Here is a 21652-nt window from a genome sequence, read left to right as displayed (position 1 = left end):
TATGTAGCGTTTACTTAACATTGCACTACTTGTGTACTATGTTTCTGCACTTACTGCAAAACTGGGCTTCCTGCCTGCACAAGCTAGGCAGAAGCTGTGGTAATTACCAGTTCAGCTTGTAGTCTTGTAATATTTTTTTATCATGTCTGCATGACAATTTATGTTGCACTTGACAAGATGGAATTTTTGTCGATGTTATGGCATGCAATATGTTCTGCTAATGCCTGTGCTCCTCTGACCACCTGTGTCAAGTGGTGCATTATGCAGTAAAACAATTAGTGGTGCACACTAAATAAAGCTTCGGTGGTACTTTCCGATTACATCAAACATTGCCTGCCTTGCTTCAACATTACACTATTTATTCACGTGCTTTGTCATGCAAACAGCGAGCACATGTAGCTCTACACACAGCACAGGCAGGCTGCAAGATGACGGCAGTGGAGGGGCAGGTGAGTCCACACGGGCAGCGGCATAGGAGGGTGCATGATAATGCTTTTTTGGCTTACTGGACGAGTTGTTTCGGCTCGAGTTTCAAGTGCTGAAGGAGACTTAAGCGGCTGTTCGGCGAACTATGATGAACGGTAAATACACTGTCAGTGATGTGGCAGCTGGTGTGCATGCTCTCTTCTTTGCCACTACAGGCTTCCAGACACACACCGCGAACAAGAAAAAAAAACTTGCCACTTCGCTAGCTGTAGCCAAAACAACCACAACATACATGCAGCCATTGGCTGAACACTGCCTTCAGTAGCTGCGACGACTTGACCGGCTAGTTCATTGCCTCTGTTATAGCCTACGCAACCGTACCAGTCGCTCCTGGAGATGGTTTCTCCGCAGCTGGCTGACGACATGTGCATGCACGACTTTTCCCCTGCAGGTAGCTGAGGCGGGTTCCAGTACCTGGCAAATAGCCGGCCGGCGTAGGCGGGTCATTGTCCTCTGCGTCAGGGGCCATCCTCGTCGTCCGCTGACGTAGGGGCCTCCAAGCAGAGGTTGTACAGCGCTGCACATGCTGCGATGATAACAGCCACTCGCTCCGGATTGTAATGGAGCATCCGAAACCTTTGCGCGACTAAGATGTTTAGCCAAAGCTGAAAGGACATCCTTGGAAGCTCATTCTGATGTAAACAATTCACTACTATTTCCAACACGCCACAAGTGTCGTAACAACGCCTTCTGGCTTGGTTTAAGCCTGGAATACTATGCATTTCAACAATGCTTTATGTGCCTTGTGTTTCTGCTGCATTCAGTAACAACACAGGGGCAACTCGCACAAGGCGTATGTATCGTACCGCAATGGGTATTCCTAAGTGCAACGAGCACGCCCCATTTTTGTAGCGTCAGTGCATGCGGACCACTGTAGCTCGATATATATAACCGAGACAGCGCTTTCTTACTGCTTAGCCCGAAGAAACTATCCGTTCTCCAACATGCACCCGACGCGGTGGTTCAGTGGTTAAGGCGCTAGTCTACTGAGCCGGACTACCAAAGTTCGAACCCGACCGCGGCAGCCGCGTTTGGATGGAGGCGAAACGCAAAATGGCCCGTGTGCTGTGCGATGTCACTGCACCTTAAGGATCCCCAGGTGGTCGGATACGTTCTGGATACCTCCACTACGGCAACTCTTTCTTCGTTTCTTCTTTCACCCCCTCCTTTATCCCTGCCTTACGGCGTGGTTCGGGTGTTGGCTGAGATAGGTGAGGCAGTTACTGCATCATTTCCTATCCTCAAAATCAATTTTCATTTTCCTCCAACATGCATCGCACAACCTCTCACCGCAGCCACGAGTAGCGCCAGGCGAACGCGTCGTGGAACGAGCCGGAGCAGCGGGGGTCTACGGCCAGGATTCGAAGGTTGGAGTCGCAGATTTGAAAGAAAACAGATACAACACAGGTTTAGCCATGAACTTCCGCGGTCGCGGCCCGGACTTGCAGCCGAACACATGCAGTCAAAAACAGCAGAGGATGAAGTCTACTCACTGTCATGTAGTTCAAGGCGTAATAGCCCTAGCGGCTCCAGAAGGCTGCCCTGTGTGCAGCATTGCCCCGCGGCGCCTTGATGGCGATTAGTGTGTCATCGACACACCCAACGACGCCGGGGATGCTGCCGTGGCGATGGAAGCCCTCCTTCGCCGCCGCCTTCTCTTCGGGGCTCGCCGGAAAGCGAACCCACCCGTTCCGCGACTCAACCTTCACGATGGTTTCGGCAGCCCGCCGCACACATTTGCTAGCCGTCGGTTGCATTATCCCGACGCGCTTTGAAAACCGCCGATGGCGAAAAAGCGGAGCCCGCACAGAAGGCCTGCCGCTCCACTGACAGCGCATTTGCTCGCAAACCTTCCAGTTATTCGGCAATTAATTGACACGACCGCCGTGCAGTGTCCTTCTCCAGGGGAAAATCTCGTCGAAACAACTCGACCGGCAAGCCAAAAGCGTATTCGCGGACTCTCCTCGTTACTCGCGCCGCCGCAGTACGCTGCTACGTTTGCCGCCATTTTTCCTCGCAAAGATTGTGGGCGTACTATAGGGGCTACGTTTTTCGCTCGCAAGTTTCGGTCACATTCAGCCCGCATAACTAAGTGCCCAATGTCATCACTGCAGCAGTGTTCCCTACGTGAGTAGAAGTCGCCGGCGACGCAAAAATTCATATATGTCCGCCGGCCAAGGCCCACCAATAGGAGCGGGGCATTGTGAGCGTTATAGTACTGAGAGCGGTACGTAATACGGTCCCAGAATTTCTTTTGAGAGGTAATTTTTCTGTGCTTTAATTTAATCAGTTTAATAGCGCACCTACGGTGCATAAATCCCGCGTTTACGCCCTGCTGTGCTTCATCAAAATATCAGGAAAAGAATATTGGTTTGGTTGTAAAAACCCAGCGAATGAGACTAGCGTTGGCGTTTCATGTACTTGACTAATCACCGCTGGCAATCGGCCCGTCTCTCGACCATACAGTTATATTTTTCCAGCAATCAAAGCTGCGCTCAAGCACATATCTACACGGAAGAAGTTGAAAGCAGTACACAATATGAGAGATAGTGTAATACAATGTTACAATCCAAGCTTTTCGTCCTTTTCACTTACGCTTCATAAACCGATTGCGTTAAATTCAGCGCGTCAGTAGCGCGGGCTGAACTCGGCAAAACATAGCCGCCTTCGCATTAGCAAGCGCAACGCTTGTCTCCTATATTTCATATAAATCAAGCGCCTCTCTGTGGCCCACACCGTTGCGCAGTTTTTTTGCGTCGTTTTGGGGGTATTTTTTCACCGGCTCGGGTGTCGCAGTGGAAAGAGACAGCCAAGTACGAAGACGCCATTACTCCATTCGATCTCGTGACGCCGTTACCGAAAAGAACGGGTTGCCACCGTTTTGAAGTGAATAGCGTTTTTGCGTAGCCCCTGGGATCCACGCCCAAGCTTCGGTGTCGACGTGCGCATTTTACATGCGAAATCGACCGGGGATGGCGACCCCTGTATTTCGTTTTATAGTTTTTTCTAGCTTATAAAAGCTCGGTTTTAGGGGCGAATCAGTCTCTTTTCTGTCAAAGCGCGGTACTCTATCTATACAGGTCAACTTCTATTTGTTCTCAATGTCCTTTTAAGCTATGGATTACCTAGCTTGGTCGGTTCTTGGGTTTTCTAGATGAACAATGCGTCCGCTTGTCCTGATGCTTCCCTCTTACGCCATTGCAACTTTTGGCGATTTTCACTACCTAGAGGGAGCACCACGGTTGATTTAAAATTATGGGGCCGTCGAAGATAGCTTAAGAGGGCAATGCGATAGCAGGATGTTCCGGATCCATTGCACACAGACTAAAGTTGATGGCAGTTAAGAGACTGGCAACACTTGGAATGATCGGCTGCGGGCCCGTCTCCGCTGGGCGACAGTCCCCTAGTACCCTTCGCTTATCTTAACCAACGGCTCCCCTCTGATCCCTGCCGTCCTTCATCCCATTTGCATCTTTCAGCCTTGAGTTTTCTTTCCTTTCATGATCAGCCATTCGTTACTACACCAAGGGACAGGTATCCGCCATCGCTACCTCTTTTCTCAAGCTCTTTCTTCAGCAGCGCACACGGCCTATTCAATTCATATGGGTGCACGTGCGCACCTCCTTACTCTCCGATTACGAGGCTGCCCACAATACAGCCCGAGGATTAACGGATCGTTCAAGGGAGCGAAATCTTCCCCAATCGCTGAGGACCGCATGGTTTTATATCTAGGAATTGCAATATCCTACCCTCTGTAGCTCAGACCCTCCGGGACACAAGTCCGTAAGCGAAGTCTAAGAAATCCTATGGAGGTAACCTGAATCGGGATCGCTCCCTAACCAGACGCTATATGCGGCCCATGTTTGCGGCGCATACTCCCCCATATGTAAACTATGTGGGCAAAATGCCGATTAATCACATATTTTATGGCCATGTCCTAAGGACGCTCGGCTCACTAATCCCGAGGAGCGGGAAGCCGCTTTGGTCAGCTCAGACTCCGACAGGCAAGTCCGTACCATCGAGAGAGCCACGGAGGTCGTCAAAGCACAAGGGCTCGTGACCATCTGACCGAATCTCAAACCACATCGCTAACTTTACCTTTAAATGTTTTCCCTCTCCCTTCTTGTCCTAGAGGCAATATTTTTTTCCTGGCCTTAATCGTGTCTTATCTCAGGATTTCCTTGATTGAAATACGTGACTTTTCCCTCCAACTACCCTGTATTTTCACGGCCAAGCTTTCCTCGCTGTCTACGAGACGCAATCCCGTTTCCATTCTACGCTCAGTCCCTTTCACAGAGATAACCTCTCCCCTAGCCTTACTTTTACCAGTCTCCCTATGCAGAAAAGTAAATTTTAATTTTTTAGATTTTTTTCCCTGTCATTTTACTCCTGTACTGCATATACTAATAAACAAACATGTTTTTTTTTCTCAAGTAAAAAAAAATATGCGGTGGTGTCGTAACCTTCTCATGCGATGGTCAGCTAAGATAATCTTTTCGCGCCGCCGCGTGTTCGAATCCCACTCGCGGCCATAAAGTGCTTTATTTGTTTATTACGTCATCCGCCCCTGAAACTCTTGACGCACTGCTTTTGCTCTCTCCAGTAGCGATGTCGATACTGTCGCAGTCTCCCAGCTCCTGCAGTGGTGATATATTCAAATTTGGCGGTGTGCTGTGATCTGTCCTTGGCGATCATTTGACGCCTGTGATGTTATCATTGTCTCGACCAATGAGGGATTTTCCTGACATCCCGCTTAACGCGACTTAACGACCGTTTAATGCTATCGCACTACAGAGGACTCCTTCCGGTATCAGCCTACCCAGAATCGTGATTTTTTTTCAAATTTCGAGATAAATGGGCGTGCCTTTCTCGTTAGTGAACCCCTCGTGTGGCCTAAACAGTCTGTTTTCGACGGTGTCAAAGAATAAATGAGTTACAACGAACAAACCGCTGTCTTGTGTATGAAAACTGCCGGCGTGAAAGCGCACCAGAAGGTATTCTACACGCGGCCCAGTCAAAACGCACTACAGGATTCTAAGACAGAAAATTTCTGTAGTCTGTAGTCTTGTCGTATTTTGGGCATGTCTTGTGTAGTCTGTCTTGTCTTCTGTAGTCTGTCTTGTCTTTTGTAGTCCTGTCTTCTGTAGTCTGTCTTCTGTAGTTGTCCTCTCTTTTGTAGTCTGTCTTGACTTCTGTAGTCTGTCTTGTCTTCTGTAGTTTGCCTTGTCTTCTGTAGTGTGTCTTGTGTCACCTGTGTGTCTTGTGTCACTGTGTCACCTGTCAATTAACACAGAATTTGTGTTCTGGAGTAGGCAATGCACAAAAATGCACAGCTTGTTAATCGTCGCCTGTCAATTAACACAATCTTTGTGCATTCCAGAGTAATTCGTGCACAAAACCACTAGAATTGAAATGAAAATGATCAATATTTATTTACTGTTTCGTGCTTTTTTTCGAGCTTGCTGATGCATGCTGTCCAGCGTTGTCCTGGCCGCAGGTTCCTAGATACATCGCCCATGAGCCAAGAAAAGTGGTTTTTGTCTTGGCTGAAAAAAAGAAAAAATAGAGATCACCGCTGCTACCTGCGCAAAAAGAATGTGAAAGCGTTGACGCCTCCTCGACACTGGTCGCCTTTCAAATTTGGTGCCATGGTTGTTTTCTCGTTGACTTGATTGGGTATCAATTAACTCTTATTTTACCCTCATTTCATCCCAGCAACGATTTCGAGTTTTCAAATTTTCCTCCATGGATCGTTCCTGCCCACTCACTGAATACCCGCCCAGTCTAATCACCCGTTCATTGCCTTTCGCTTCTCAATAATTACCTAATTGCCTATAATTTATCATTCTTTTTCCTATCTCCTGGTTAAGTATAGGACACTTATCACTGGTCACGTCATTGCTCATTTCGAGCTTTCAAACTTGGCGCCAAGCTTTGGCTTTGTCCATACTTCCAGTTTTTCAAACTTGGCACTACGCTGTAGCTCCACCTACTTTCAGCGTTTTCAAATTTCGCGGCACTTTTTCTCTGGCCCAGCCACTTTTTGGACATTTTTGGCTGTAAATAATTATCCGATTATGAAATTTTCTTTTCGAGCAGCATCCTCACATCATCCTCTGCCAATTACACAACCAATCGTATGACGCTATCTCTTCTGAGTTGCCCACAACTGCTGCGGACACGATCCCCGGCAACATAGCCTAGTAAACTTCACTTTATTCAAAATGTTGTAATACTGAACAAGGCTTATGACTGGCCGAGTTGGTACTGACTCACCTTAAAACCAGCCAGAACACACAAGAAGACATGAGCTCAAGAGGCGGGACTAACAAAACTTTAATTGAAGACTTTGATTATTTGATTTGTGAGGGTTTAACGTCCCAAAGCGACTCAGGCTATAAGGGACGCCGTAGTGGAGGGCTCCAGAAGTTTCGACCACCTGGGGTTCTTTAGCGTGCACTGACAACGCGCAGTACACGGGCCTCTAAAATTTCGCCTCCATTGAAATTTGACTGATGCGGCCAGGATCGAACCTGCGTCTTTTGGGACAGCAGCCGAGCGTCATAACCACTGAGCCACCGCGGCGGCATCATTGAAGGAAAGCCGCAAAAGAAGACCCGCGAAGAGATACAAGCGCACAATAACCCAAAGCAGTGAAAGGGCGAAGTGCAATCAAAGGTCACTGGCATACTAATGAATCATCTAAAAAAGCAAATTCCTTACGGTGAAGGTTTACTGATGGCTTAGCCACACGTTTCCTTAGCCTTACCGATGTATTAAGCCTCAACTATCTACCGACAGATTTCTCCCTTCCATAAACCACTGATGTGTCGTGGAAATTAGGCGCGCAAAGAGACAGGTCATCCTCAGATTTGCATTCACAAGATTGAGCATGTAGTGCCAGATTAGAATTTGCCTTCCCCCTATAGAGTGAAAGTGCTCAGTCAGGTGCAAATTCAGATATCTGCCTGTCTGCCCATATTAGTTGCAGCCATAAGGCAGTGGAACGCAATAAACTCCATTACTTTTGCAAGTGGTGAACCTTTTTTTGTGACACTGTCCATTGTGGACAAGTACCCAGTTTTATCAAGCCTTTTTAATGGCGGCGCAAAGGCCTCCTGTCTTGCACTTCGCTGTTAAGACAACAGGAGCATTACGCTTTCCCGCGACTTTCTTGAGACTGTGAAATACTGTGGAGGTAAGGTGTATCAGCATCATCGGAGTATGTGCTCCTTACCCTCGAGCGAGTGAAAACATCTATGACAGGTTGTTGAGATGGGCAAGTGGGAACCCAGCTGCTCGGAAACCTGCTACAAGAATGCGTCCTCAGCAGTGATGGCATGACTTATGTAAAGCTGATGTCATGCACACGATTGCACACCCATCAAGTGTTTCCATCTTTACTGACCTTAACCAGCGACAAATACACCTCTTCACCATCCTTCCCCAGCAACGAGTGGTCCGACTCGTAGCTAAAAAGAGCCTTCCCCGATCTTTAGCTGTAGCCCCGACAAACATATTCGTCCACAAAGTGCAGGTCTACATCAAGAAACTGCTAACGGTTCTGCTTAGACAATTCTGATGTAAAAGACAGGCCTTGACCGCATGCCTTAAAGACTCCTAAAACATCTTGTGCCAACTTATCTGACCCTTCTATGTCCAGAAAAATTAGATAGTCATGAACATAACGAAATGCTACTATTCCAAGGTCTTCCAAACAGGGCTCTAATGCCTTATCGACTTTAGACAAAAAAATGTTGCTGAGCAAAGGTACGACCTGCGTGTAAATACCGCCCTGCCAACTGACACATGCAGATTTGCAGTAAAAGGACAACAGCCCCATGAAGCCAGCAACCGAAATCACGCAATCATCTGTAAAAGCATGTTCATTGTTCACCCTGATGCAGTTTGCACATGCCTCAGAGGTCTATCATGTGACAATGAATAGTGCAGGCCCTCCATGTCGATGCTCACTGCAGAGCACCTGCCCAGGTTGCTGTCCACAAGAAACTATAACTCCACAGAACTCCACTTTTGTGAGTTGGCAAGGCGGTATTTACATCAGAAATCAGGCATATGCAGAGGGTCCCAGGTTGCACTGTTCCTCCGCGACATTCTTCTGTCCAGAGTCGATACCGCATCAAAGCCCTGTTTGGAAGACCTCGGGATAGTAGCATTTCGTTATGTTGATAGCTACCTAATTTTTTTGCACAAGGAGGGCTCAGATAAGTTGGCACAAGACGTTTTAGAAACCTTTAGGCATGTGGTCAAAGCCTATCTTTTATGTCTGAATTTCACTAAGCATAACCGTTTGTAGCTTCTTGACTTAGACCTGCGCTTTGCGGACGACCACATATGTTGGCGCCACAGCCCAAGATCAGGAAGCCTCTTAGCTACGAGTTGAACCACTCGAGGCTGGTGAAGGACAGGTTGGCAATCGCATGCATCACGACCGCTTTATGGAAGTCATGCCATCACAGTGTTTAGAATGCATTCTCGGAGCAGGTTTCCAAGCCAATGGCACCTGGGTTCCCACTTGCCCATTTCGCGCACCTGTCAGAGTGTGTTTTTACTCTCTTTAGGGAACGGAACACCATTCACATGATGCTGTCGTAGTTTAGCAGCACAAAAAGACGGGCTCTATACCTTACCTACACGCCATTTCTCACCGTCCCAAGAAAGTTGCACCAAAGTATGATGTTGCTGTTTTCTTGACCGCTAAAAGTAAGGTAGGAGCCCTTTGATTCTTCGTTCAAACTAGGCTTGATACAACTACGGGTAATCGTCCGCTATGCACAGTGGCAGATAAATGTTCACTACTTGCAAAAGTAAACGGGCTTTTTGCATTCCACTGCCTCGTAGCAGAAACTACTATGGGCAGACAAGCAAATATCTGAATGTGCGCCTGGCTGAGAGCACTTTCACTGTATAGAGAGGAAGGCGAATTTTCACCTGACACTGCACGTTCAATCTTGTGAATGCAATCGGAGGACGACCTTTCTCTTTGCACGCCTGATTTTTGCGGCACATCAGTGGTTTAGGGAAGTGATTTATCTGTCCTGATATAGTCGAGGCTTATTACATCAGTAAGGCTAAAAACAAGTGCCTGGCTAAACCGTCGGTGAACCTTAATTGTAAGGAATTAGTTTTTTAGATGGTTTACTAGTATGTCAGTGCCTTTCGATTGTTTTTTACCTTCTCACTGCTTTGGGGTTTTGCGTGCTTGAATCTCTTTGCAGGTCTTCTTTTGCCACTTTCCTTCAGTAAATTTTCAGTTGTTAGACCAGCCTCATCTTGTGCTCATCTCTTCTCCTGTTTTGTATCTTCCGGCTGGTTTTAAGATGTAATACTGAGTGCCGAAAGACAGCCATTTTAGAGTCAAGTGCACTTATAATGGCCACAGCTATAATGAATGTTCATTTATTACAAAAAGTAGTGCTTACTTCATTAATTTATGCATGAAATATATGACACTGCATCAAAATAAAAAAGGACTAAACCTCTAACCCTCATGGCCAAACTGCAGTTACTGCAAACAAAAGGACACCATAAACCTGCCCCACATGTAACAGCTTGCACTTCAGGCCAATGCAGAAATAAGATCAGATTACTTTCCAAACTGCATGACACTGCCACGCAAAGTAAAGATTGTGACAGGCAATAAAGAAGCAACAATAAAGCGAACTGCAGCCAATCTCATGCAGACAAGCTACAAGGTCAGGCCAACATAGACGTGGAAGAAATTTGAAAAACAAAAGCCACAACAGGCACATAATTTTTATGGTGTTCACAGCCCTTTAAATGGCAAATACTTTCCTGAAAAAACATAACAGAAGCGGCAATTTTTTTTCGGCAATCAATTTTTCATGTACTTCATTATTCTTGAAGCATGTGCGGCCATAGAGTAGTCAGATTAGTGCATGCGTTCCTAAGAAATGCCATGCCAAAAACTGTACTTACAGAAAAAGCTTGCCTTACTGAGTGAATACCACTGGCCATCCACTAATTTCCCAGCCTGCTCCAGGTCCCTGGCAAAAATCACACGCAACTTGGTGGCTTGCACAACTTCCATGCAACTCTTGGTCTTTAGCTGGAAAAAAATTGAGGGATCAGTGAGATATCAAATTTTACATGCATTGCTTTGTTTCAATGACCGACTAAGAAAAAACAGCGGTTTCTGTGAGCGCAACTATTTTTTCACACTACCTTTTTACAGTAAACCATGTTTATCGCGACCTATTTCACACTGACTTGCTGCACGGCCCCAGCACTACTGTGTATAGCTCTATGGTTTCAAATGCTTGTTAGCTCTGAGCCCTTGGGCTTGCACTCGCTAATGCAGAAAACCTCGGAAAGGGCAACCAGAGCTTCGAGCTTTAAGCCATAGGTATTCAGAAGCTCAGTGGTCTGTGGGAGAACTTTTGGCTGGGTGACACAGTAGCAAACGCTGCTCCAGGTACTTTCACTCCATTGCAAAAAACTCGCACAGCAGAGACCTGTCCTCCATTTTGCATTGCAGAAACAATCACTGAAATTCAAAGCACGCATTCTAAATGCACATCTACCTTCCAACACAGCTTCATAATAATGCGTATAATTATGGGAATGAAATACCAGTCAGTACATGTAGTTTTCAATTTATCCAAAAATTATAAGCAACCGACAAACAATAAACATTAAAAGGGAAATAAAATAACCAGAATTGTTTAAAAAATCTGTCAGAAGAATTATGTGACATCCACTACACTCCAGCAGTTCTTCGGATTGTGCACCTTCAATCCACACTTTCTTACAGGCACATTTGCACAGAAATTGCATTGAACCTAATCTTTAAGAATCTTTATTGGTGCAACAGTAGGAAGAAACCAGGTTTTACTCAAAACGAAGGGCCCTACACATTGCATCACAAGCCCAGATGGTGCACTTGAGTCGCCTCTTATGCTTATGCAAGAAACAGGAACAGAGATATCTTGACTAAATCAAAAACAGAGGAAGTGCAATGCATGTGTAATGCAGAGAAGATATAAGCAATACCACACTAAAACACTGGGAGGATTCCAAGAGTAGGTGAATGCATGAATGGGTGGCAATCAGATGGCTAAATGAGATTAGGAAATTTGAGGAAAAAGTGTGGTAGCATGTGGCACAGGACACAGTTACCTAAAATGAACTAGAGAACCATTGTTCTGCACTAATTTTAACAGCACATTCACAAGACGGACAAAATCACTAACTCCAGGAACGGACTGCGCATCTTGAAACTCAATGTCAATCACCATTGGAAATGGCACCAGCACCGCGGTCTGCACATGAGGAAAAGTAGACATATTTTTGCTCTCAACTTTGAGCAGCAGTCAGCTGCGCTTTTAAGAGCAAAGCTCTAAAGTACGGAAACATTGGCACTTTGTTTTACTGACATGAGGGTGCTTGTGTGTGTGCAAGTCCCATGTTTGTTTTGCACCAAATGTGTTAATTGCGAGGTATGTTTAACTAAAGAGGGGCATCTAACATGGGCATCAGCTCTTCATTACTTCCCTTCTATATCCTTCCCTTATATCACGGTTCAAGTGTCCACCAAAATGTGAGACAATTACGGTTACATTTCCTTGAATTTTCCTTCAACTAATTTTAAATTTTTCAAGTATACTGCTTTAAGAAGGTAGAGGTACAAACTGTGCAGTATAACCATATGCTATGACAATAAACCAGCAATAAATATGTGCTGACAGCAGCTTGCCCAGTGCATTGCAAGGATGCTATGCCATACAAGGATTACTTACTGACTGACAATTTGGTCTCTGTATCAGAAATACTGGTAAACCATCATTGTAAAGCACAATGTTTTTAAAGGGATAAATGAACATATAGGTCCTTTTCTAGGACACATCTGCATACCAGGCAACAGGTGTGCAATGTCAAGCACGTTTATGTTAACAGCAGCTGCGTCAAGAGCTACATCAGCGACTATATTTTGTACAAGTCTACAGTTCCGGTAATTATAAGCTGAGGTACTGCTGTGAAGTGCATGTAAAGTTTCATGCATTTCTAAACCTAGCTGCAAGCCTATATGGAAAATATTTTTCTAAATAGGCAGCTAAGATATGCATCACTGAAAAAGAATAACTACCATGAACGGATCAGGAGGGATGACACAGCCGAAGGCAGGAAGCACGCATGGCCCAATAGATGCTGGCCGCTGGCAACTGCAAATAAATACATCCAGAGCAACAGCTGTCAGTGGCTGTAGCCATGTCATGAATGACAAGAGAGGAAATCGTCTACTGCTTTAAAAACTAAACTTAGACGTAATATATGTAAAAAAAAAACAATGAGCTAGCCCATGACAAAACAAATGAACAGATTTTATGTAATGCACCCATATACATTCTTTGAGAAGAGTCACAATAACTGTTATAACAACACTGAAAGATGAGCTGGCTGAAATACCGCACACCAATTTGAATATAGGATGTGCAGGTTTTCATTAATTCCTATCATGCTGCCTTGCACCAATGTCTAGGTATTAAATTTAAAGTTGCAACCAGTCTGCCTTGGTTAAATGAGAAGAGAGAATGGAAAAAAGCATGCCTTTACTAGCAAGAATCTTGATATCTCACAGCACAGCTTAGCATCATAAAAAAATTGGTAGTGCATTTAACAAATCTGCATACAATTAAAAGCTGCACAAATTTGTCGACTGACAATGCAAGTAAGGGTAAGAGAAACAAAAAAATACCAAAGAACAATCGTGAGTGCGGCGAAGGGAGGTCTGTGGGTAGGATCCCGTGCCTGGGAAGAGTTCCGAGCTCAGAGAATCGCCGGCGCCACAGCTGATGGCACGCAACCAAGAATAAATAACAAAGCGAAAATAAGTAACAAAAAAATATCGGCAATGGCGAACGACTTGAATGCGGGCCGCAAAAACGAGGGATATAGCAAAAAGGTAGAAATCCTAAATAATTGTGCAGTTGCATCTCCGACAGCTCGCAGTGCTCAGAAGGAGAGGAAGCATCAACGTTTACAGCACAGGAGACGCAAGATTGATCTAACTTTGACATAACACTGCCTCAAATCCTGTTCCACTGGGGAAGCACAGAGAAGTTTACAAATGACAAGGAGATGAATTTGAACTAGCCTTTCGCATGCGATCACTGTCTCAGAATTTAGTATGACGCATATTAAGGCACAAGCACTAATCTGATGAGTACTAACCCTGAGCAAAATAGTGCGCTGTCTGTTCGCAGCTGGCCTAGCGCGAGCGCTCCGCCGCGCGGCACTTCTCGCTCACCGACTTCTACGCAGTGCAAATCCATGCTTTTTCACCGAGTGTCGAAGCGCTAGCAAGCGAAAGCGTAACTCTGTTGTGATATCTGGTGCCATTTTTATTTACCACGGCACGCGAGTACTAAATGCACATAAAGACAATGAGAACAACACTTGTCATGCAGGATATAGGCCCTGCTTTTTTGGCGCCGCATTATAGCTGCGGCAACCGCAGGCGGATTGCCTCCACTCACATCCCTATATAGCCGCATACAAATAGCGCGTGTGAATACAGATCATTAGCAAAGAAACGCAGAGCGGGACTCACCGGCCATGCGATTCATCCAGGCTTAGTAAAACGGCGCAGGAGTCTTCGTTCCCTTTACAGATGACAAGACATCCCAGCACTGTCTTCATGGCTTACCCGTTGAAACTCGCCAATGCTGACATGCCGAAATCCTGGTCGTTGGCTTCCAAAACACACTCCTGCTCACCTTCCTATTGAATGAGTTCTTCACTCGTGTCCGCCGTACAAGTACTCAAGCAATGCCTCAAAGAGGCAAATTATACAAAACACGACGAGTCGGTTGCGCTGCAATGGCGCCGACGGCTGCGCTTTCTTGTCGGTGAAAAATTGCAACCGACAAAAAAATTTGTTTTTTAAACCATGAATATTTACAATATCTTCACAACAAAGACACTGCATTTATTTTAAATTATTTTTAGATTATTTAAGAATACTAAAGCGCTTTCAGTTACTTTTGCTGGCATGTCGTTTGTAGAAGCTGCGATCCTGTGATCCCCTTAAGTGACCCGGATGCCCTAGCAGACGACGGAGAACACGACGGAGTAGACGACGGTGTTGACAGAATGCAACTTCGTTTGATGCCAGATAAAATCACTAAGTTGCAACAAAAACAGCGAAGAAAAGCGCCGTATCTCAAGCTGGCGAATATCGTGGATAAGTTGAACGCAATTGGCACGATGGAGAGTAGCTGCGATGCATTAATTTGCGCGACACTGGCACGCTCACCGGAGATCATTAAACTTAACAGCTTAATCGGTGACCAGTACAAGCGGATTACTTTGATATCAACTGCGTTACGAAACTACGTCGATACTTGCGTCTCACTTTAGCTAATATGCAACAGCGGCTAGGACTCGCCGCATCCTGATCGCGTATAGTTTAACAAGCAAGAGCCCACTAGCGCATCGAAGCAGCCGTGTTTTCGAGTTCGTATCGTTACGATAAATACGAGCTGTTTCGGCACGTACTGGAATTGAAGTTCTCAGCCGGTATGTCACGGACGGTGACGATGGCGTCGCGGACGATCTTAACTAAGACTCGCCGCAACGCAGCCGATAACCCAAGCATATGGGCGTTAAATGTTGTTCACCAGTACTGCAAACGTGGGCATAAAGTATCGCTCAGTCGCAGCGCCAGTCGCTCGCTTCTCTATTTTCCAACCTTCCGAGTGAAGGTCGCAAGCTGTTGAGCCAATCAGTGAGCCAGCCGGAGTGAGCGAGGCGAGCTTTCGGGAACGACGCCGCCCGCGGGCGCGCCGGGCAATGAACTACGCGCTACCCCCTGGCTGCCCTAGTCGTCGCTAAGCCTAGCCGGTTTCACATCAATGCAGCAGCTGAGTGCTATCGCTGAGGTGCTGCTCTCGTCATCGTTTTACTGTGAACCTCGTCTCATAGTAAAACAAAGATATGCTCGGTTTCCGCGACACCTTTAGGAGCAGAGCCAGCTGAGGCCAGGAGAGCCGCGATTGAGCAGCAGCAATTAAAGGCGCCGTGGGGAGACATTTGTTTGTATTCCTGTTATCGCTTCTACCAACGACTCGATATTGGACAACGATACTCCATCCGACGGCTTAGTATGGACTTGAACAAACATTACTGTCGCATTTTTCTGACGCTGGCGGCCGGTATTCAGGCTGGAATGCTGCGCCCGTACGTTATCATGTCGCTCAACTGTATGGGCGTGGTGCACATCGAAACCCCCAGACATCCTCCTTTTCGCTCAGATTGTCATAGCACACAGTCACACTAGGATCAGAGTAGTTTAGAGGACCGAGCGCGGGTGCACAGGAGCTAGACTGTGTCAAAGCAGGCGAAACTCTTGAAAGCGCGCGGTTGACGTCAGTCCCAAGACTTTATTCTCATTTCGACCGAGAATCAAATCGATTCAAACTCGCCGGCCGCCGCATTTCACCTTCAGCTGCATACGCTGCTGTCTATATTTAGCGACATTTTCGTGTCACCGTCATGAAATTTTCAGTGAGGGCAATGAACGATGTCGTAAAGTATTTTTTTGTTATTTAATGATAAGCACCACGTCACTGCCACTAAAAAGAAAAGTTCTCCGCCAGCACTGCATCAGTGTTGGACTTAAGAGCGTTAGCTACGAGAGCTTCAAGTGTTTAGATCGGGGTGCTCAGCAAACGTGGAGAAGACAAAATACAAACATCAGAGGGCGTTTCGTTTCGGAAATATTCGTTCTAAGATACAAGCAGCGTCATCTACTTCAAAGATTTTGCACTACTATTGCTACTTACAGCCACCTTCGCTATATCCGGTATGTTTCCTCCTTATATATCAGTTAACGAATTTTATAAACGTGTGCATTACAACAAGACGATTTGTTTGACCGCATCCGAAACCCTCTGCGACAAAGGATTAGGCCTTATGGCTCTCTGGAAGTCCCCGGAATGCACAGTTTGGGTGCGAAAAGGTCGTCGGTGCGAATCCCACACATATTTTGGGCTTCATCTAAATATTTATTTTATCCTCAGGAACATGACAAGTCAATTGACACCACTTCGATCGTTATGCGTCAAACGGGCGGCCCCCAAATTTGATGCAAATGGGGGTCCCCGGGGTTCCACTTCGATAGCCGCTATACTGGCATATGTAAAACGGATCGAAGGTATCTGTGAAAACTGAGGCTCTACGCGCCCGCTGTTGCTTTCTGATATAGTGTGGTAACTGTCTTGGCCAATTTGACCTTCCCTGCAGACAGACGTGTCCTTGACAAACGTAAGTAGTAAGAGCTGACGCTCTTAAAACTGAAACGCGGAAAAATGATATCGTGGTTCCTTTGAACATTTATACAGAGAACTGCGTGCATGTACACACATGCTGCCTTTGTGTAGCCGGGTGGTCATGGCGAGTAATTTTCCCTGATTGACGATTAACGACATTCTTTTCCGCGACACATAGAAGTGTCCTTGGCCTTTTCTGCGCATGTAGTAGTAGCGGTACATTATGTTACATGGCTTGAACATGTCACAGAAGCCAAGAGGACACTGACTTTCAGTAGCGTCATTCGACTTGCGCACACCGATTGGTGTGCAGGCGCTGTCGTGGCTGCAGCTACATGCCGCCACCGCAAGCACGTGCGGATACGCAGGCACCGCTGGCTTCGTCGCTTGTGCATTACAGCTCTTTGGGCTTTCAAAGCCGCATTATACTCTTGAGCATGCACTGCTTTCGTCACATTGTCATGTGTGAACAGAAGGAAATTAGGTGAGTGCTCGAGCAGTGCCTCTCTTCTAAGCCAATTCTCGTTCGGTGAGAGAGCCAGGTCGCGGGAAGCGAGTTGAAAACTCGATTCGCCAATGTGAATGAGCACTTCATTTCGCTCGGTGCCCGTCACCAACAGACCAGAGCACCTCGCATCCTCTTCGCGACTCACCACAGTGAGCGTGCTTTGAAGCATCTTTGGTCAATTTGATCCTATCGCTGTAATACGACAGCACGACAGTATTTCTAGAATTCTGCAGTAAAACAATTACCCTCACCAGGAATCTGTCGTATGACACATCCCACGATAGGTATCTATTGCGCGGCACAACCCACGAGAGGTATCTGTCGCGCGGCATATCCCACGACAAGCTGTTGTGTCGCGCGACAGGCCGCACGGCGGTACTTTCGTCGCGTGAAAAGAGGCGCGATAGAAGTCTGTCGCGCGACTGAACCCACGACAGGCAACTTTGCTGAGGCACGCAATCTCTTTCGCGCGGCACGACTCCCTCTGTCGCGCGAAAGTACCTGCGACAGAAACCTGTCGCGCGACAAATGCTGCGACAGGGACCTTCTTCGCACGGCAAAATGCAGGAAAGATGTCTGTCGTGCGGCAGAACCAACTACAAACAACTTTGTCGCGCGAAAGAACCCACGACACGAAGCTTGTCGCACGACAGAAGGCACGACAAGACAGCTTGTCTTGCGACACAAAATTGTGTCGCGCGACAGATGCGCGACAAAAAATTCTGTCGTGCGTTTTGATCGGGCCGGGTTTAGGAGATTTGAAATGAGCTACTTCCAATGAAGCAGGCGCTTGTAAACGGGTGAATAAAAACCAGGAGATCAGGTAACAAGACTCAGCGATTATTACTTTGTCACACTGTTTCGCAAAAAAGCTAGAAAACATGGCCAGCCACTGTCGCTTGAGATTTAACTGATAATGCGGGACCTGTCTGCGTTTTCTCGTGCTCATAAGCTATAATAAACGTGTGCCACTTTAAATACGAATATCTATTTCAAATCATGTGCACAGGTGAAGAGCGAGAACAGTAAGGTCGCCTTTCCCGTCCACTGTTTCCTTGCAGCAGTTAACCGCGCTTGTGCTCTCAACTTGCAGGCAGTGAATAGAGGATATGTAATGAATGTGCACGGTTACTGTGTAAAATGCGTGTCGCTCGATAGTAATCGATTTCTATCATTCGCCCATCTGCAAGCATTCCTCCAAGAATTCCACAGCACAGGTAAATCTTAGTGTTTCCATGCTCTGTCTGTATTGCTGGCATCAGAAAAGCCATGCAGGGATATTTAGCAGCTCATCTATGTCGTTGGCATACAGACATACATCCAACTGCGCTACTAGGATACATTTTTACAGGAAAAATCTCACAAAAACTTGTCTGAATGCTCCTGCGACACAGCATGGAGCAAACAACGGGGTTCCGCGCACGAGTTGGCGGCACCACTGCTACATGGTGTATATGTCGTGAAAGTTGCCCAGACAGCGACAGCGACGCTCGGTTTAACCGCGAAGCGAAGCCTAACGGCTGGATGTAATTGTTGTTGTTGTTGCCTACGAAGCGACGGCACATACCCACGGTTGGGGATTGGCCAGGGTTTGGTGCAGATCCAAACAGGAGAAAAAGTCGTCCAGACTTATCTCAAGCGGCTCATAAATAAAAATTGAGGAATCTGGGAAAATGAATAAAGCATTTTGAGAGGTTTTGAAGAGATTGGAATGAATATCTAGGAAACAAAGGGGTGAGGGTTAAAATAAATTAAAAAGTAATAATCATAAATAAATTTTGAGAGAAAAGTAAAGAGGAAGAAGATTTAACACAAAAATCTCCCGGCCTCGATAACGTATACCTGTGAAGAAGCTCAACGCCAGCTTAAGGGCATTACGGTTGCACTGAAGCAGAGGAGGACAGGGAGAGTAAACGGCAGCCCTAATTGAGCAAGGGGATTTGGCAAACACCAAATTCTCTGCCGTGCAAACCGCCAGAAAGAGAGGATGAAATGGTCTAAGGATTTAGCATCCCCGCATGACGCACATGAGGCCTGAACGACATAAATAAAGATTGGGACGAGGAATCTTGCAGCGCAATAGCGTCAAGGAAACATCACATTGCCTTGAAGCGCATGAACGAATTCCATGGTAATTTTAAGTGTTCATAGTCCGCTGTAGCAAGGATGGTCTCATGGCTCAGGTTCTCGTGTATTTGGAAACGTTCATAACGGGACGTGGTCAGGAGGGTAACGTATGGAAGGACATGGGCAACAGGCCCATTGATGGCTGAAATTCGCTAAGAAATCAGCCGTCGAATTTGAAGTAATGCCACAGTGCCCTGGAATCCACTGACAACGCACTTCTTCCACATGAAGGAGCACAGAATACATTAGGGATCTGTACAAGAGACTACTCCTCGAGCTTTCAAGCGCTGCTAAGACTGAGAGACTGTCCGAGAGAATGATTACATGAGAAATATATCGGGGACTTTTTGAAGGGCAAAGCCAATAGCGAGAAATACAGCAGCAAAAATTGGCGAATAATCTGGGGTCCGGATAGGATACCTCCAATCTAGTACGTGGGAATAAACACCTACTGCTGCTTTTTCGCCATTTTGAGAGGCGTCTGTGAAAATAACTGCGTGGCTCGGATACTGGACCAGATATTCTTCCAGGAAACCATTTAGCACATTGGCTGGATGCAGCCATTGTCGACATTTCTCGCCTTCTTCAACTTACAATTCTTTTCACACTTCTTCCTTTTCTTCTGCTCCTTTTTCTTCGGTGACATCACGAAGCGAACGATTACACTGACGTTTATCTCGAATAATGTCCTTTAAGCAGCTTCCCGCTGGAAAAAAATCGTGTCCTCACAATTGAACAATCATATGCCCACGAACAGCACATCAGCCGGCATGTGGACACCATTTCATACTGACCACAAAGAGAAAGATGAAGGACGTTCTTTTCACCCTCGCGTGTCACTCGGCAAACGTGCCATCGAACCACTCGCAGCGCTGGTCACGTGTCGAACATCTCACGCTGAAAGCCGCTTTCAATCCGCCAAGAGCCATGTCACTGCTGCTGCACTGCTCGAAGACACCGGCGAAGGTAGGCCTCGCTGTCCCCACCTCGAAGCAACTCGACGATGTTCCAGCGTTCTGCTGAACCATTACTGGCGGCACCGGCGACGCTCGGAGTTGACATTGTCGCCCCTTGTCACTGCCGCGGAGTCGTTCTTGAAGCATGGTCCAGCACACGGGCCCGCGGTGGTACCCGAGAGCGGAGCGCCGCTATTCTACTGGGAGCTGCTGCTGTGTGCCCTTCTGCGATGAAGCCGCATCGCCCCTACAGCTTCTAGTGGCAACAGCCACAGTGGAAGCGCTCCTTCAAGCGTCAAGCCAGGCAGCCAGAGAGTGAGAGGCCGCTTGTCAGGGTACGTTCTACGTGCTCTCTTCGCGCGGTTGTGGCTTGCGTTCATCCCATGGACATAATAGAATACGTTGTGCTCTCCGCCCAGTCCTCTAAACGCCGTTTCTGTCTTGCGCAGACCAACCTTCTCGCCATTCTCCATCGGTGCTAGGTGACTGCACCTGTCAATGGCCGCGCTGTTCAACGTGGCAAGCGGGTCGGTCACAGCCCCAGTCGCCGCATGGCACGCCGTGGTCGTCACCTGCGTCCGCGCCGTCCGCACCGCCACCGCAGAGAAGGTAGCCACCTCCTGCTTCTGGCTCCCGGCCACGCTGCTGCTCGAGACCACCGCCTTGAGAGAGACCCCGCTGTGGATGAATCTGGTGCCCGTGGTTGCCTCCAGGTCTCCGAAGAAGCGGAACACCTCGTCGACCTACGCCTGGTTCTCTTCCATGCTGGTTCTCGAACCCCACCTCGCCACAGACCTTGATGCTTTTAGGTCTGCGGCGCTGGTGCCACCTGTCCTCGGTGCCGTCGTGCCACATGTCCTGCGGTACACTGCCGGCCCATTCGACGGCTAGCATGGCGTCGGAGTCGCTTGCGGGGTGGCTGCAGGAAGCCGCACAGGTGAAGGAGTTCGAACGCCAGTGATGGGCCGCTCTTCATAGTCTTCAGAGCGAATGAGTGAGCCAGTCAACGAAGATGAGGCAAGCACTGGCGTTCGAGCTCAATCGACCCACCCTGCGCCCGCGGCTTGTGCGTCCAGCCGCACCGCTGCCGTGATTGTGTACTTGAAGCTGAAGACCGCCCTGGCCACCAGTGCTTCAAGGACAAAAACATTTTCTGACGCGTCAGACCTCCATCTATGGTCAACGTCATGGACATGGCGTTGTTGAAAATTTTTGGACATTACTTGTGCTTCCGGTTCATAGACTTTTATTGTTTACGTTCACGT

General features: G+C 47.2%; 1 long non-coding RNA gene across 1 annotated transcript; it reads right to left on the bottom strand.

Annotated features, from left to right (window-relative positions):
• Positions 1-5906: 5906 nt before the first annotated feature.
• On the bottom strand, positions 5907-13311 carry LOC144093781 (uncharacterized). The gene is made up of 4 exons (XR_013306329.1): positions 13223-13311; positions 12614-12689; positions 10447-10576; positions 5907-6032 (listed from the first exon to the last, which is right to left on the bottom strand). It is a non-coding gene; the product is annotated as an uncharacterized LOC144093781 (long non-coding RNA).
• Positions 13312-21652: the final 8341 nt, after the last annotated feature.

Source organism: Amblyomma americanum, chromosome 1 (assembly GCF_052857255.1).
Source record: "Amblyomma americanum isolate KBUSLIRL-KWMA chromosome 1, ASM5285725v1, whole genome shotgun sequence".
Lineage (NCBI taxonomy): Eukaryota > Metazoa > Arthropoda > Arachnida > Ixodida > Ixodidae > Amblyomma > Amblyomma americanum.
This window is presented reverse-complemented; position numbering and strand designations above follow the sequence as displayed.